The 15,904-nt window shown below is 53.3% G+C and overlaps 1 protein-coding gene across 2 annotated transcripts in view; it reads right to left on the minus strand.

Annotated features, from left to right (window-relative positions):
* Nucleotides 1-4,485, minus strand: part of WSCD2 (WSC domain sialate O sulfotransferase 2) — a 114,625-nt gene extending 110,140 nt beyond the window's left edge. The window contains exon 1 of one of the 2 annotated variants that reach the window (XM_087857270.1): nt 3,892-4,485. The gene's annotated coding sequence lies outside the window, so the exon portion shown is untranslated. The remainder of the gene's footprint in view (nt 1-3,891) is intronic. The other variant, XM_045791521.2, reaches the window with a different exon arrangement.
* Between the last annotated feature and the right edge of the window lie 11,419 nt (nt 4,486-15,904).

Consider the following 15,904-nt stretch of genomic DNA (forward strand, 5'->3'; position numbering starts at 1 on the left):
GAAAACAAGTTGCTCCCAATTAGAGGCACTGCTGTCAAGATGTTCAGGCGTCCTAGGTTGCCTATTTTCAGACCTTCTGCCTAAAATTATACCTGCACTCTTAACATCTGTGAGCTTGTTCAGCAACTGTCCTGAGTGCAGGCTTTTGGCGAGAGAGGTGTGAGGTGCTGTGGGGGCCGAGGGAGCCGGGGGCAGGGGGTCCCCGGGCTTCAGAGCAAAGGCACTTGGAGAAATGCTCATGCAACATCCCGACGACCTGCTCGGGCGGCACAGATCATCGAGTCAACACTCGGCGAGCGCACAGCGTGAACGCGGTCCTGACCCGAGGAGCAGGGCCAAGAGTGGTTTTAAAGGTTCAGAGATGTTTCTGTTGGGGAGCTCTCAGCCTCCATCCCCCCACCATGCTCTTACACATCTGCGGACACTCAGATACACCCGCAGAGATGGACGCGCTCAGAAATACACACACACGCGCGCACACACGACACGCACAGAAGTCACACCACCCCACAGACGGAAGAACATACCGTAGACACCCACACACACACTCAAAAACTCACACCCAGGAGACCTGCACAAAAGTTACACTGCAACCCCCACAAACACAAAGACACACGCACATGGAGACACACTCCAGTGTGCATGGCAACCGACACACCGGATACCGATACCCAGAAACACGTACAAAGAGAGCCAATCAAGTGTGCAATGCTTCACGCAGGCACACGCAGAGACACAGGTACCTACACGGAGATGCACAGGAAGTTCACCCCGCCACACACACGGGTGCACACCCCCAGAAACACACAGCAACACTCGCAGAGCCGACAAACAGGTACGCACGCAGACGCAGAGACAAGCAGGTGGGCCGTGCTGCGCACGCAGGGGCACAGAGACGCAAAGGTGCACCGAAAAACACGTAGGCTGGAAGCACATAGCACAAGTGCACGCTCACGGCGTGACACACGCGTGCAGGCGCTCACCCACGCCCGCAGACCCGTGCGGAAGGCACACACAGCCGCGATCGCGGGCGCCCGGACGGGCCTACCCAGCCTCTCGAACACAGGCTGTGCCGGGCAGAGCCCCCCAGACACAGGGGGGCCCCCCAGCCACACACACACGTCTAACTCACATACACCCAACCACTGAACACCCGCAGCGCGGGACATACCCACACTTGCTCTGACTCGCGCAGACACGCACGCACACACTCAGAAACCCAGTCTCACCAGTGCACGCCCTGATCGGCACTCTTCACCTGTGTGCGCACGCGCGGGGTGTAAGGTTTTCACGGAAGTCAGACTCCAACGAACACACATGCACGGACCTGCGCGAGAATGCGCTCGTTGACACACGTGCCCTTGCACACGCCCACACCCTACTCCATCAACAGAGCAAACCGCTCATCTTCTGAGTCCTAGCAGTCAGGCCCGCAGAGCCAGCCAGCACCTGGCCGCACGGCTTCTGCCCCAGGACCCGCTGCAAGCCCGGTAACTCCCGCCGCCTCTACCAAGATGAGGTCGGCCTTCCCCACCAGCGGGTTCAGCATGGACCCGGGGGAACCCTGGTTTGGGGAAGGACACAGAGGTCCCAAGCCTCAGAACCACTCAGAAAGAAATAAGACTGACCAACAATCTGGGCAACCCTTCTCCCTTCCCCCAAACACACACACACACACACACACACACACGGGCACGGGCACTTGTGTGTGCACAGACAGCACTTTCCCTAGCATTGCTGTTCCCTACAGGAACAGCAGCTCTGCCTGTTTCAACAGCCTCAGCAGCCTGGGGGCCTGACACCCGGACGCACTGAACTTCTCGGCCCTGGATCCCCACACAGCCGCAAAGTTGAAGCCATGGAGACAGCCTACCTCCACCTTCTGTTGTCATGGCGACGCAGCAGCTGGGCGCATCCAGCCTCCCTGACCGCCCTGAGCTCCTCTCCAGGAGCTGCTGGTCCAGCAGAGCTTTTATTGAGGAAGCAGCAAGGGGGTGGGGACTACAGGTGTCAGCGGATTGGAGAGAACAAGGGCCCCGCCCCCCAGCCAGGATCACCTGGTGCTCAGGTGGGCCCGGGAGAGTCTCCCTGGAGAAAACAGCTCCCGCATGCTCACACGCAAGCCCCGCTCCTGCCTACCCTCATCTGCGGAGACCCAGTCTTCACCAGGCGCTACAGTAAGCACTTTCCAAGCACCACCTCAGTCCCCACCCCCAACACTCTTCCTAACAGGAGCTGTGAACTCCCCATCTTACAGAGGCCCACTGAGGTTTGCAGGGTGAAATGACTGGTCCAACTCAGATGCATGGAGTCCCACGCCTCTTAAATGCTATATTACAGGATTTTGAAAATCTCATCTGTGACGATCACTCAGGGCTGAAGAGTATCTGAACTGGGACCTCTGAAGACACAGGAGATCTCTTCATTTTGCAGAAGGAGCAACTGGAGCCCAGAGAGGTTTAGGGATGTGCCCAAAGTCACACAGCACAGGGAGAGCAATCTTGAAGCTCAGTCTTCTGACCCAGAGATGAGGTTTCCCCAGGACATCAAGTGCCAGCCTCTGACCTCAGGTCTCAGCAGTCTAGGGAAGCAGCTCCTAGCACGGCCCCAGGTCAGAATCCTAAGCAAGGGCAGACTGTCCTGAGATGCCTACCTCATACCTCAAGAACCGTCCCAGAAGCACACAGGCAGGTGCCCAGCCCCAGCAGGACCCGCCCACTATTTCCAACCTCCAAGTCACGGTCAGAGGCATTTCCGCTGCCTGCCTTACTGACCAACCAGTCCATCGAGATGACCCCAACCCTAGGCTGTATCCCCCGTGAGAAGGCACGATGCCATCTAGGAGGCTGGGACCACAGCGGTGGCTCCGAAACGATCCTCAGAGACCAGGTGGTCTCTCTGGAGCATGCTTTTCATTAGGAGGGTGGAGAATCTGGCCCAACTCGGGCACTGTGTGCTGGGCTCTGCAGAGCCTCTAGGGACCTGGAGTGTGTGGGAACTACCCAGAGAGACAGAGAGAGCTGTAGATGAGGACGCCAAGAGCTCTATCCAGCTGTCCATTCCAGCCCCTTTTCCGCACAAAGTTGGTCCCTCCCCAGGCTCTGAATGGTCTCATTAAGCGGCCCAGGTAACTTCCCCCCCAATCCTTCGCTCATCTCAGGAGCCGCAGGTAATGGGAGGTGATCCCCGTCTCTGCCAAGGAGGGGAGCAAGCTCCTGCGATGCCACTTGGGGCTGCAGGAAGAGCTTGGATAGAGGCGGTCTGAGTGGCACCCCCCCCCCAGTTCTCTCTCCCCCTCCTGACGCTGACACACACACACACACACACACACACACACACACACCCGCGGGAATGGACATAAGCAAGCCTGCAAAGCACTCCGCACAAAGCCCATCCCCTGGGGAGCCCTGGAAGCGCCTCCAGATGTCAGGAAACCGCATGCATACGAGTATCAGGCCAACAAGCACCTCCTACAGCCAACTTGAAAATATGACCGGCTCCTTCTCCCCAGGACTCTGAACCGGCCCAGTAAGGGGGAACGCGTGAATTAAATGAAAGGGGCCCACCTTCCTCCCCCTGGCCCAGCTCAGCCTCAGAAGCCTCGAGCGCCTGCCTTTGGGGACCCAGCGGGATGCCCGCAGGAAGGACGCCTGGATGAGCCGGAACGTCCCACCCTCTGCCAGAGGAGAGAAAGTTTGTCATTTACCCGGCGCTGGGCTGTCACCACTCCGGGTCCCTTCCCCACCTGGCTCCGGGCGCTGAGCCCCCAGCCTGCGGGGAAGCGGCTGGACCTGGAAGCCCCGATTGGGGGCAGGAATCGTTTGGCTGCAGCTCGGCCGCCCCGCTCCCCGCTGGAGCCCTTCCACCCGGCCCGGGCGCCTCGGCCCTTACCTGAGGGGTCTCGGCCACTTGCAAACTCTGCCAGCGGAGCCCGGCAGGCGCCGGGGTCTCCCTCGGCGACTCGCGCGTCCCGCTCGGCGCGCCCGCTCGGTGGGCGCCTTCCCAGCTGCCAGCCGCTGCAGTGGCATCCAGCGAAGCCCAGTCCGGATTTCCTTTCTCGCCACCAAGCCTGCTCCGGCCGGGCCCGGGGGCCAGCTCTCCGGGGCTGGTGCAGGGGGCACCCTGCGCGCCGCCCCGCAAAGTGCAAGAGTGTGCGTCCTGGATTGCAGCAGCGGCTACAGCGGCGGCCGGGGACGAGGAGGCGGTGGCGACGCCAGCCGGCGAGCCGGGGAGGCGGGCGGCGGCGCGAAGTGGAAGCCGGGCTCCCGCGAGCCTGGCGCCCGGGCGGGCTGGCGGGCGGGCGGCACTGCGGGTGCCCCGCGCCGCGACGAGGCCCCGCGCGGCCACCCGGCCCGGGAATGGCGAGGCCAGGGGCACGCCGGGCGCGGGCGGCGGCTGGGCGCCGGGCTCCGGCCGCCTCGCCTCGCGCTCGCCGCCTCGCGCGCTGCCTCGCTCGCTGCCTGGACTTCCCGTCTCCGGCCCGAGCTCCCCGCGCCGCCGCTGCCGCCGCCGCCGCCGCCAGCAGCGCGCCTCGACCGGGCGCGCTCCTCGCGCGGAACCACAGCACTGCCTCCGCTTAACTCCTTGCGTGCCACCTGGCCCTCGCGCAGCCGCCCGCGGAGCCTCTCGGTCTCTCTTTGCTCGTCTCTAAAATGGGCTGACAGACCCGCGTCCGGGGGTGCTTTGGAGAATTAACGGAGCCGACTGATTATGCGAAGTGCCATGCTGCTGGCATTGAGGAAGCACTCAATGAATGGCAGACGATTTGGTGCGGCTGCTGTGCTGTGTTAGCACGTTAACCTGGCAAAGAGTAAACAGCCCCTAAAGGGCAGTCTGGGTTGTTGATGTTTAGTTTGTTCTTTCTAACAGGAAGTAGGTTTAAGCTGTGTGATCCTTGGCTGGTCACTTACCCTCTCTGAGCCTGTTGCAGAAGATTACCTCTGAGCTCTGTGACCTTGGGGCTCAGCACCCCTCTGAACCTCTCTAGCCTCATCTGTAGAGTGGGGAGGATAGATATTGCCCACCTTCAAAGGATCTCCAGCAAACCTCTGGGAAGGGAGCTGCTCCCACGAGAACCACCATTGAGCCAGTCTCCTAAATGCCAGGCACCTGGCCAACGTAGTGTCAAATACATCATCTCATTAAGTCATGAAAACAACCCTAGAAGGCAGCTAGTTCCAATTCCATTTTTCAGATGAGAGATTTGGGGCCCCAGGGGGTTACGTTCACCCAAGTTAGCACAGCTAGAAAGTATTAGAGCTGGACCCTGGACCTTCTGACTCCAAAACCAGTATCCGTTAAGCTTGGGACTGAAGGAGAAGCTCTAATGTGGCCTAATCTTTGTTGGGACTAGCAACGAGATTTTGCATCTGCATTTCTTTAATTAGAACACATTGTTTTTCCAACTATAAAATTAATTATTGTCTAATGTAGGTATTTCAGAAAATACTAAAACATATGAAGGAAAACAGATCAAATCTATTCCCTCCACCCAGAGGTAATGATTATTAAGGTCTTGATGTAGTTCCCCCAATCTTTTCTCCATACCTACATGTAAAGGCGGTTAGCACAAAAGGAATCATCCCATGGACGCCATTCTGTAGCAGGAGATAGGGAGGGTTTGGCAAATGCAACTCATGAATCCCTTGCTAAGGCTGGACCCCCAGCTTCCCCACCCCCAACAATCCCAGATGCAGTTACCCTACTGGTCCAATAGAAAGCCTACCGGGTTGGGGATTTGTGCATCTCAGCCAGTAACCGTTGGACTAACCCTGCTCTGATGCTTTCCCTTCTCTCACTGTTCCTGTGTCTCCCTCTTAGAAGATCAAATCATTCCTTTGCCTGGGGTACAGAGACTACTGATGTCATACCCACCTTCCAGCCTGCCCAACCCCACCAGGAACAAAGCATTCCCAGAGTGCCAGCCCCAGAGGGACAGAGGCAGTACCGGGGCTTAAAGGTGCAAGCAATCTAGGTTCAAATCTGGGCTCTGTCTCGAGCAGCTGTCACCTCTCTGAGCCTCAGTTTCACGTCTATAACACCGGGCATAAAGAACACCAACCCTCTGGAGTCGTGTGGATTACATGAGATACAGACCAGTAAATACTCAATTGATAGCAGCTGTTGCTTTTTATTAGTGAGGAGAGGTGATCTGAATAATACTGATTGCCAGCAACTGTTGAGTCCTCACTAAGTGCCAGGCACAATTCCCATTAATCCTTAACAACAACTTCAGGCGATCGGTATTAGGACTTAGTCCATTTAAAGATGGGGAAACTGAGGCTCAGAGAGTTGAAATCCTCTGTCCAAGGGTACACAGCAAGCTCACGGCAGAGTTTGGGGTAGATCCCAGTTCTTCTGGCCCCTGCGGCCCAGCCACCGGCACAATTCCAAATGGCAGACTCGGGACCTTTCCCATGTCCTCCTCGTCCCTCCCCAGCTCGGAACCCTCTTGCTCTGTCTGGGTGACAAACCTCATCTTGGGAGAGATCTAGGGACTGATACGAGGTCAAGGAGCCCACTGCAAGGTGGTGGGGGTCTGAGGACAGTGCTACCGATCTCCAGCTGCCCCCAGTCCACCTGTACCACAGCCCACTTCTCCCTGCCCTTCCCTAACCCCCCTCAGGAATAGGCATGGGGCTCACAGAGACATGGAAAGAGCCCCAGGCTTGGAATCAAGCAGGTGAAGTTCAAGTGCTAGACAAGTGTCCTGGGTTGGTCACTCGCCCTTTCGAGTCGGCTTCATCATCCACAAAAGGACTAATAATGTCTTCCCTGCCTACTTCCTGGGGTTGTTGGGAAAGTTATGGGTTGGAAAACACCTTGAGAGTAGAATGATCTGTAAATACACAACTCTGATGTCAGGGTCGTCCCAGGCATCATCACACAAGCACGTAAGGACAGAACATCGTGGTACTTTGTAGCAGTGAAAACTGGGGGCCCGGGAGACAGGGCTGTTTTCCCCCATACGATGTCCACCATGTGGGTGGGAGGGGGGCTGGTTCTGCTTCTTCCTCCCTTGCCTAATTCTTGGGGTTGCCAGGGCGCCCTCTAAACACTGTGTAGCCCCCCTGCTGGCCTTTGAAACCAAGAGATTGGGATTCGCTATAAAAAGTAAGTAGCAAAGGTGTAGGATTTTTGTCTAAACCCCACACGCCGTCACTTTGGGCAGAAAGGGACACGGTCCACTTCCTCTAGACCCAACCATCGGACAAACTCTAACTCTTGCTAAGGACTAGCTCTGCGCACTCCCTGGCCGGGCCATCACTTGTGTATCAGGTTTCCGAGAAGAGCCTCTTCCTCTGTCTGCGCCCTCTATTTCAGCTCAGAATCTTACCGTGTCTGGCCCAAGTCGGCTGCAGGACTCACAGAGGAGACCGAAGAAACAAAGCAATCTTTGAAATAAATTATAAAGGCGAAAACAGTGATGTAAGAGAGTTTCTGTGCATAAGATCAGCTAACACCTCCAAGCTGGGTCTGCAGAACAAGTCTAACCAATACGTCACTGTCTTTGAACCACAGCGTCTAAAAATAGGATTTGCTCTAATTTCCTGAGTAGCTGGTGTAAATGGAGAGAGTGTTAGAGTAGTGAGCGAGCTGTGTCGGGTGGTAACTAACTCCCCTTTGATGGTATTTTTCTTTTTCTTTTTACGATTTTATTTATTTATTTATTTATTTATTTATTTATTTATTTATTTATATTTGACAGAGAGCGCGAGCACAAGCAGGGGGAGAATCCGTGGGAGAAGCAGGCTCCCCGCCAAGCAGGAAGCCCCAATTCCTGAGCAGGGACTCTGAGATCATGACCTGTGCCAAAGGCAGATGCTTCACCGACTGAGCCACCCAGGCGTCCTTGATGGTATTTTTCTAAAGTGGAAAGGAGGGGACTTGCCTCTAGCAATGTCAGGCAAATGCTAGAGGCCTAAAAGGAAGGATGCTGGAGTCAGCCAGAGCTGGGGATGGAGGCTCTGCCACCTCCTTGCTGGGCGGCCTTGGGTAAATTAATTAACCTCTCTGGGCCTCATCTTTGAAAAGCTGGAGAAGAGTAGTTCCAACCTAATGAGGATTTTGTATGTATTAAATGACGGGCATATACAGACTGGGTGTCACAGTGTCACCGGTACGTGTGTTACACACATGAGCCATGACCTATTATTATAATGATGCCCCACGGAGAGGACAAATCCAAGGCAAAATATGGATGCCACTCATTCAGGGCTCCGGACGGAATTCTGGAATTCACGCACGTGTGGGTTTCCCAGGATCCGATTTTTTTTTCAGGCACTGAACAACTGACTCATACATTGCTGTCAATGTGCTGTCAATGTAAGGTTGAGAAAAGGGGACCGCAAAGGTCACTGTGACTTTGTGCTGGGCGCACATACACAGTGGAGGAGGTCCTTTCATTGCCAGGAGTTTGGGCACGATGCCCAGGATGGGCTGGCCACTCCCTCTGCAAACTTGCATTTCTGTTTGCGGCATCGCATCTCTCTCTGCTCCCTGGCCCCTCCATTCAGGGCCCTCCTGCGAGTTCCCCGCATCCTGCTGTCCCGTGTGATAGGGGCTGGTCTGCCATGTAGACTCCCAGAGTCCAAGAGCTGTGTCTTTCGGCCATTCCTCTGTCCCCGGCACTCAACACAGTGGTCGGCACATAGTAGGCTGTCTTTGTCCATTTGGGCTTCTGTAACAAAAGTACTGAAGACTGGGTGGCTTATAAACAACGGAAATTTATTTCTCACGGTTCTGGGGGCCGGGAAGTCCAAGACCAAGGTGCCAACAGATTCAGCGTCTGGTGAGAGCCCACTTCCTGGTTCGCAGACAGCCATTTTCTTGCTGTGTCCTCACAGGGTGGAAGGGGCTGAGGGATTTCTCTGCGGGTCTCTTTTGTAAGGGCAAGAATTCCATTCATAAGGCCTCCCCCCGTGTAACCTACTCACCTTCCGAAGGCCTCACCTCCTCCTACAATCATATTAGGGATTGGGTTTTAATGTATGAATTCTGGAGGGACACATTCAGTCTATAGGGTAGGTGCTCTGAAAAAAATTAATGAATTCATAAAACTGTCCAGTATTACCGCGGATATAGACCGATGAAAAGAAAAATCTGGTATGATCAGGAGAGTCCGCCAATTAAAAATTCAGTAAAAGAGGCAAAAGGTACATAAAAGTAGAAGAATGTATACTGCAGGACCTTTTAATGGCAGAACGCCGGAAGGAGCTCAATGCCCAGCAACAGGAGAACGGAGGGATTAATTCCGGTATATTCTTAAAGGGAAGGTAGTGAAAATTAATGAACTAGAACTCTATGTATCAGATCGGATAAATCTCAAAGATTATAGCATTGGGTAAAAAAAAAAAAAAAAAAGCTAGCTGTGAAATAAATAAGCTAGCTGAAAAGGACACATACATGGTAATACCAGTTAATAAAGCTCAAAACTGCGAAAGACAATTCAGTATATTTTTATGAGCACACGCATGTGGAGTGAAAGCATAGAAATGGTGAACACCAAGTTCAGGAGAGAGGTTATCGCTGTGGGGGGAGGGTGGGGGTGGCAGAGTCCCAGAGAGCTTTAATTGTGTTTTTAGTGTTCTGTTTCTTTCTTTTTTTTTTTTTTAAGATTTTATTTTATTTTATTTGACAGAGACAGAGACAGCCAGCGAGAGACGGAACACAAGCAGGGGGAGTGGGAGAGGAAGAAGCAGGCTCCTAGCTGAGGAGCCCGATGTGGGGCTCGATCCTGTAACGCCGGGATCACGCCCTGAGCCGAAGGCAGACGCTTAACCGCTGTGCCACCCAGGCGCCCCTAGTGTTCTATTTCTGATGCAGTTTGGTGAATACATAGAAATGTTATTGTTTTCCGAATTTTTTTTGTATGCCTGAAATATTTTACTAAAGGAAAAAAAAAACCAAAACTGAGGTAGCAGTTGAGAGTGAAGGCCGAATTCCTACCCCCATTGGGGTGTCTGCTGTGTGTCTTGAGTAAGGGATTTAATCTCTCTGAACCTCAATTTCCTCAACACTACAATAGGGATAATAAATCTGGGAAGAATTACAAGACATCCTGGATGTAAACTGTTTAAAGCAATGGAAGCATTCAACAAACGGTGAGTACTCACATCAGTCGTCAACAGCAGTTAATTTCAAATTATTTGAGGATTGGAGACACCCGAGAAGATCTGCCATTTTTTTAAAGATTGTATTTAAAAGTAATCTCTACACCCAACGTGGGGTTTGAATTCACAATCCCGAGATCGAGAGTCACATGCTGTATTGACTGAGCCAGCCAGGCACCCCCAAGATCAGCCATTTCTAACCTGTCTTCACAGATGAAACCCCCAAGATTAGAGAGGTTGGGTAAGTTGTCCCGAGGTCATGGGGTGCGTGGGAGGCAGCCCTGAGTAGGGGAGGTGTGTGGAGGGCCCCTTCTGGGTAAAGCGCTTGGCGGGGCCTCTGCTCCAAAGCGCTTCCCACAAAACCTCACTTCCTTCTAGGGAAGCAGCGATGGTCATAGGGGGGACCTGCTAAGACAGGGACACAGGTCCCAGAGGCAGTGGGACGGGTCCTAATGTGGCTTCACCCCTTCCTTTCCTAATCCCAAGGCATATTAACATCACCACGAAAGAGACCGGGAAGAATAGTGTGGTAAGGGCATCGCTTTCTATTTTGTATTTTTTAAGTAGTAAAAAATCTTTTTTTTTTTTAAAGATTTTATTTATTTATTTGGCAGAGATAGACAGCCAGCGAGGGAGGGAACACAAGCAGGGGGAGTGGGAGAGGAAGAAGCAGGCTCATAGCAGAGGAGCCTGACGTGGGGCTCGATCCCATAACGCCGGGATCACGCCCTGAGCCGAAGGCAGACGCTTAACCGCTGTGCCACCCAGGCGCCCAAGTAGTAAAAAATCTGATGCCTGACGCACAGAGGCATAGATCTTCACAAAAATACACAAACTTGAATGCACTATTTCTTCATAGCCCCAAACTGGAGACAACTCAAATGTCCATCAGTGGAAGAATGGACAGCGTTGCACTCGTTCAACAGAATACTACCCAGCAACGAGAACGAAGACCGTACTGCCATCATGGCCACACAGGTGAATGGCACAGTGTGAACGGAACAAACCAGACCCGAAGTTGCTCTCTGTGGTATCTGCATCAAGTTCAACACTGGCAAAACTAACCAGGACGCTAGAAGTCAGAGTAGTGGGCATGCTGCAGTGAGAGGTTGCAAGTGGGCTGGGGGGGCATCCGGGCACTGACAGGGTCCCATTTGTTGGTCTGGGTCCTGGTTCCAAGGGTGCATTCTTTGTGAAAATGCATGAGCTATACACATTTACTGCTTGTACACTTACGGTCATGTATTACACTTCAATTAAAACGTTGTTTAATGTAGGGGCGCCTGGGTGGCACAGTGGTTAAGTGTCTGCCTTCGGCTCAGGGCGTGATGCCGGCGTTCTGGGATCGAGCCCCACATCAGGCTCCTCCGCTATGAGCCTGCTTCTTCCTCTCCCACTCCCCCTGCTTGTGTTCCCTCTCTCGCTGGCTGTCTCTATCTCTGTCGAATAAATAAATAAAATCTTTAAAAAAAAAATGTTGTTTAATGTAAAAAATTTGCCAATTGCAGTATTTTAACCTTTATTAGGTACCGATGCTTATGCACCATCACGGATGGAGTCATATAATATAGAGGGCAATTGTGGGCCTCTAAATTAGCAACCTCTCCTAAGCCTTGACCTTGAACGTACCCGCTGGAACCAGCTTTCATTTCAGGCTCACTGAAAGGGGGGATTGTCTACCGAGGACCCAGCCAGGTGGAGACAAGGGCCATTACTCATGACATCTGATCCAGGGAGACAGGCAAATTATCTGATTTGGCAGTTTCCTTGGATCGGATGACCTAGATGATGGTTCAAACGGCCATGGCGACACCACACATCCCAGCCAAAATACCTAGGAGGTGGACCCTTCTCCTGGAGCCATATTTGTGGGCAGAGCGGAGAGAGAGGCCTGTGCCACCGCCGGGACTCGCTCTGCAAGAGGAGATGAAGGAGCTCTCCGAGAGTCAGCAGAGGCCCCAGAAAGGTAAGGTGGATCTGGCCCCCGCAGCGCTCCAGGCAGGTCTCCTCTAAGGACCCAGCTCTGAGCCTTTGGGCGAAGAGGATCTCATTTAATCTAGCAGCCCTAGGAAGGAAGTAACATCGTGACTCCCATTTTCGGGGGAAGAAATAGGCACGGAGGGGTTAAACGAGTCTCCCAAGACTGAACACCAGGGGCGCTGTTCCCCATTTCTTACCCAAGTTACTCACACATCTGGCATCACCCTAAACGTGAGCGTGGACTTCCAAAGGACGCTCCAGGAGTTCAGCTCCTCCGCCAGGCAGGCACGCAGGTGGAATTAGAAGCGCGTGGGTCTGATGGTGGAAATCGCCTCAGAGGTGGAAGATTGGACAGGAAGAGCCTTCAGACCGGATGCGGGTCTGCCCCCTGGGAAAGGCCAGGGGAAGGAAGGTCTGTGCAGGGAGATCCTCAGGCCACAGCTCAGCTCGGAGACACGAATATCGTCGTCCTGAGTGTCCCTTGACTTCCATGGAAAAATCAGAGTCAACCTGCATTGACACACCTCTCACAGACGGGAGCAGTGCCAAGCAGAGACTCTTGTTTTCTTAAAGATGATTGATTTATTTATGAGAGAGAGAGAGTAAGCAGGAGGAGAGGCAGAGGGAGAGGGAGAAGCAGAGTCCCCACTGAGCAGGGAGCCCCATGCGGGACTCAATCCCAGGGTGCTGGGATCATGACCTGAGCAGAAGGCAGACTCTTTTTTTTTTTTTTTTTTTTTTAAGGTTGTATTTATTTGACAGAGAGAGGCAGCGAGAGAGGGAACACAAGCAGGGGGAATGGGAGAGGGAGAAGCAGGCTTCCCGTGAGCAGGGACCCCGACGCGGGGCTCGATCCCAGAACGCTGGGATCATGACCTGAGCCGAAGGCAGACGCTTAACGACTGAGCCAGCCAGGCGCCCAGAGGAGAGACTATCTTATAACAACATTTGCTATGTATCCGGTTATCTGTGCCCCAAGCCTACCGTGGAGCCAGAAGCCCTATCTTATGTGTCTGTGTGTTGCTGGCACCGAGCAAGGAGCTTATGTGTCATAGGGACTCAATAAATGCACATTTCTGATCCCAGCTGGAGGCATAGCCGTGTGACCATGTGCCACATGCATTAGCTGATCTAATCGCTGACGTGGGAAACAAAGGCAGGAGAAAAATGATTAAATTTCCTTACTACCTACAGCCCATTGACAAGTCCGTGAAACCGGGACTTCTTCTAGGAACTCAACTGCAAAAGGCAATCCTAGCCCAACTCCCCCCACCCAGGATCCCGTAAGTCTACTTAAACATATAAAAACTCCTTTAGAAATTTCCTGTAGCTCTAAACTCCCCAAGATACTTATTGGCAACCAACCCCCAAGCATAGGACCCACTGATACACATCCGAAGGGTCTCATGACTCAGGTTTTATTAGACGGTAATGAATGACCTTTTCCCAACAATAGCCAGCCCCCTCAAGGTCCTGGAAACCTTGCTTCCAAATTCCTTGGAGACTTACGCTATCCCAAACCCCCTCCCAACTTGAAATAATATAACAGGTGGCTCCTCATGACCCCAGGGCAGCTCTTTCTGCCCACAGGTCCTGTCCCATGCTTTAATAAAACCACCTTTTTGCATCAAAGATGTCTCAATAATTCTTTCTTGCCCGTCGGCTTCGAACCAGAACATCTTTCCTCCATCAGTCCCCACAATAGCCCCATGTAGGCAGGGCTGTTCCCAGCCTCCAAATGGAGAAACTGAGGCTCACTGGGGTGAGGCAACTTTCCAGAACTCTCAAACTGGGAGGTTTCAGGCCTGGGTCGTCCTGGCTCCACACTGGGGTTTTTCCACTGGGACATGTGGCTGTCAGGCCGGGCCGACTGGTCAGTCCACGACTCAGGGTAAAACACAGCCCGATGCCCTCATTCTCCCTGTGGCCGCCCGTCGGGCCTCCAGGGCAATGCTCTTGGAAACCAGCTTCTTCTGGCATGTTCCAACTGAGACACCCGAGTGTCCTGGGAGGAGAGAGAAAGCCAGGGGCGTGTGGGCTGAGGGATTTTTACCGTGGAGCTCAGGGGAAGCCAACCGGCCCCAGTTACAGAGCTCCTCCAAGAAGCTTCGGTGTTTCGAATGTCATTTCTTTCTTATGTCTTCCGTGCTCAACCTTTTTCCGTGCAAATAAACTCAGGAGCCACAACCGCATGAATCACAACAGCAACATTTGCTGATGTCCTACCAGGGGCGGGCCTGGGCTCTACCGGTCTGGGGCCCATCACATCCATGTTAGCCTTGCAAACTCACAACCACCTTGCACTGTGGGTATTCCTATTCCCGTTTCCCAGGTGAGCAAACAGGCTCAGGGAAATAAGGTAACCTGCCCAATAAAGTGGCACAGAGGAGACCCACATCCAGCCAGGTCAAGGTCTGAGCCTAAGACAGGGAGAAAGGACACCAGCAGCCTGACCCAGGAGCTTAGTATGCCACCACCCATCTTGGAGGCAGCCGTTCCTTAAAGACATATGGGGACAGCCTCGTCCTTGGCACCCTGTCTCCCATCACCAGCTTGTCCATCCTCCGAATTCAGCCACAGCAATCTCTTAGAACGTACACAGCTCTGGCTACACCACCCACCCTGCTTAAGACCTCCAAATGGCTTCCTGTTTCCCACAGCTGAAAGCCCAGACTCCTTCACTTGGCACCCAAGGCCTTCTGCAGGCGGGCCTCCAATCCACTTCCTGCCTCCTTTCCCACAGTTCCAGTCTGCCCTCTAGAGCGGACTCTTCAGTCCTCCCCCACACCGCACGCTCCTTCACCACCTTGCCTTTGAAGAGGCGATTTTCCCCTCCCTGGAATGTTCTTTCTCTCCTGCTTCTCCATTCAAAGAAATCCTGCTCATCTTTCAATTTCAAATGGTGCCTTCCCTTGAGATGCCTCGGTTTCCAGGACCCCGTGGCTCCACTAACATAGCAGGGACGGGAGAACAGAGCAAAACCAGTTGGACCAATGGAAACTTGTTCTCTTGATGCCTTTTGACATGATCAGAGAAGGCAATTCCATAGCCTTGGTCTAGCCCAAAGAAATGCTTCTCCACAACCATTTACAGAAGCTGGGAACCCTCCTTCCACCCTCTTTCCCCACACTGATTGTCCTGTTTGCTCAGAAAAAGCACTTCCCTGTCTTTGCGAGAACTGCGTCTTTCCACTCCACTCTTGATCGTCGGGAGGAAGCCATCCCTGAATGTGGGAGGGACACCTCTGAGTCGAGCTTGGCCAATGTTAGGATCCCAAGGCCCCGACCGCAGTGATTGGTCCAGGAATTGGTCCATGACGCAAGCTCAGCCAGGGAACTTCCCTGGGAGTTTTCTGACTAGTTGGTGGGAAACAATACTATTTCACAGGGTCAGGAGGTTCTAATGTTTAGATGTCCAGAGCTACCCGTGATGCTGGTTTGAGTCCAGTGAGGATGCACAGCTTGAGGGACTGAACCAGCATGTCGAAAAAGGACGATGCTGAATTAGTTCCCAGCCAACCCTCCTCCAGATCGGCTACACCCCCAATCTTCCTGCAAATGGGTCTTGAGGGCCCATGAGATCTTTGGTAGTTCAAGTTCAAGATGGGTTTTGGTCCTATAACCATAGGGTAGATTTTGGTCACTTAACAACTGTAGGGTTCTTTTTTTTTTTTTTTTTAAGATTTTATTTATTTATTCGACAGAGGTAGAGACAGCCAGCGAGAGAGGGAACACAAGCAGGGGGAGCGGGAGAGGAAGAAGCAGGCTCCCAGCGGAGGAGCCTGATGCGGGGCTCGATCCCATGACGCCGGG

This window comes from Ursus americanus, chromosome 30 (genome assembly GCF_024610735.1).
Source record: "Ursus americanus isolate L20-20 chromosome 30, mUrsAme1.1.p, whole genome shotgun sequence".
Taxonomy (NCBI): Eukaryota; Metazoa; Chordata; class Mammalia; order Carnivora; family Ursidae; genus Ursus; species Ursus americanus.